General features: G+C 36.2%; 1 pseudogene; it reads right to left on the minus strand.

Moving 5' to 3' along the window:
- Positions 1-6: 6 nt before the first annotated feature.
- LOC101582065 lies at positions 7-943 on the minus strand (annotated as a pseudogene).
- Positions 944-2,265: the final 1,322 nt, after the last annotated feature.

The raw sequence follows: 2,265 nt of genomic DNA on the forward strand, positions 1-2,265 counted from the left end.
CCTGAGTGCTGCAGTTTGAACTTTCACTTCCTGGTGGCTCAGAAGGGGCACCAGAAATGGCACAACACCTGAATCAATCACCATTTGTATCTGTTCATTCCCTCCATCTGTCAAGTATGACAGAGCCCAAACAGTGTCTACAAGAATATTTATGTCTGTATGGTATATGAGGATACATAAAGCTGGCAAAATCTCCTGAACTCTCTCCACAGGTGGTGGGGGGTCCTTATTCCTGCAGAGATTTACAATGACCCATGTGATGTTCTGAAGGAAGGTGATGGGAATGGAGGGATTGATGAAGGACAGAAGAGGTTTGACAACTCCCAGTGATATGACATAATCTCTACATTGAGGACCATCACCTATAATGTTTCCCAAAGCCCATACTGCTTGTTCAGAAACATTCTGATGTGGTGAATGGAGAAGTCTTAGAAAAAGAGGTACTGCATTGGACTGTACAACAGCTTGAGTCTGTGCAGAAGTTCCTGATGTTATACTGGTTAGTGCCCATGCAGCTTCAAACTGTAATGAAGGGTTATCATCCCTCTCTAAACATTTGACTAGAATTGGTAAAATTCCAGATTTTATTAAGTCATCAATGGGTGGGTTTCTGTCACTGGATAACAGTTTTCTTGCTGCCTAGACAGCACTCAATTGGACCACTGGGTTATCACTTGTGGCATTCTGCAATATAGCTTCTAGTGTTACATTTTGTGCTTTAAAATCAGCATCAACATCAGAATCTTCTAAACTTTCTTCTTGGGGAACATTTCTCTTTTTCAGTAAGTGTTCGTCTCTTTTGTTCTTCCGTAGTTCAACTGTCACTTCATTTCTGTGTCTTCGCATTGTTTCCACATCTCGGCCCTTGTTCTTGAAGCTCTTGATGCGGTGGTTCTCCAAGCCAGGGTTCTCAGCCATGGCTGCGCACGGCTCCGGCGGCGGCTACTCCTCTCTTTTTTTGAACTTATAAAAATCAGTAATACAATCATGTCAGCTATTCAATATGTATACTCACATCATTTTCCCCCTCCTTTTATGGCTATCTTTTCACCTTTCCCCTTCATTGTTTATTCCTTGTATTCCACCTCATTCTATTTTACTATATCTATAGTCCCTTTCAGATTTTATTTCTTCTTTTAGGTTCTTACACTAGCGAGACAATATATTTTTTATACATGTGGGTCTGATTTTTGTCACTTATGATTATAGCCTCTAGTTGTATCCATTTACTTATAAATGCTTCAAGTTTGTCTTTCTTTATAGCTGAAAATATTGAATTGTATAAAAATATTACATCATTTTATCTCTTCTTATTGTGATGGATATTTGGTTGTTTGAAATTATAGGCTATGACAAACTGTGTTGTCATAAACACGGGTGCACATAAATCACTGTGGTATGATGTTTTCAGTTGTTTTGGAAAAATACCCAGAAGGGGAATGTCTAGGTTGAATGGGACCTGCAATCACAGTTTTTTGAGGAGTGTCCACACTGTTTTCCATAGTGGTTGTACCAATTTACATTCCCACTAACAGTGAAGAAAGATGTTTTTTCCCCAATATCCTCTCCAGCATTTGTTATTAGTTGATCTCTTTATGACTCATTCTTTGAGGGTGAGATGGTATTTTGATGTTACTTTAATTTGCATTTCTTGAATAATCAATTATATGGAACATTTCTTCTTGCATTTATTTGTCCTTTGTATTTCTTCCTCTCAGAAGTATGTATTTATCTCAAGTGCACATTTTTACATTAGGTCTTTCAATTCTGGAAATCTGTATTTTATTTTTTTTTTCAGTTCATCATAAATTCCAGATAGAAGTCCTTTGACTGAGTAACTTTTTCCCAATTTGTGGGTTGTATTTTCAGTCTGTTGGTGATTGCTCTTGACCCGCAGAAACTTCTCAATATGGTAAGGTTCCAATTGTTGATTTTTTGAAGTATTTCTCAAGCAGTTTGGTTTTTGGTCATGAACTCTCTGTCAGCCCTTATATTTTCAGGATTTCCATCTATTTTCTTTTCCAGAAGATTAAGTGTTTCTGCTTTAATGTTCAGATCTTTAATCCATGTTTTCACATTTTTAAAATTTGTATTTGTTTTATTTTGACACCAGTTATTTTTATTTTAAAGAAAAAAATAAAAATAATGGTATAAAATCTCAAAACAAGATTTTAGGAGAGTAACAATGGTTAGTACATTGTGTATTGTTACTGCCAAAGTAGTTTCTCATATTACAAGATATAGGCAATAAATAATAAGCAAACA

This window comes from Octodon degus, unplaced genomic scaffold (genome assembly GCF_000260255.1).
Source record: "Octodon degus isolate 3935 unplaced genomic scaffold, OctDeg1.0 scaffold00336, whole genome shotgun sequence".
In the NCBI taxonomy this organism is placed as follows: Eukaryota; Metazoa; Chordata; class Mammalia; order Rodentia; family Octodontidae; genus Octodon; species Octodon degus.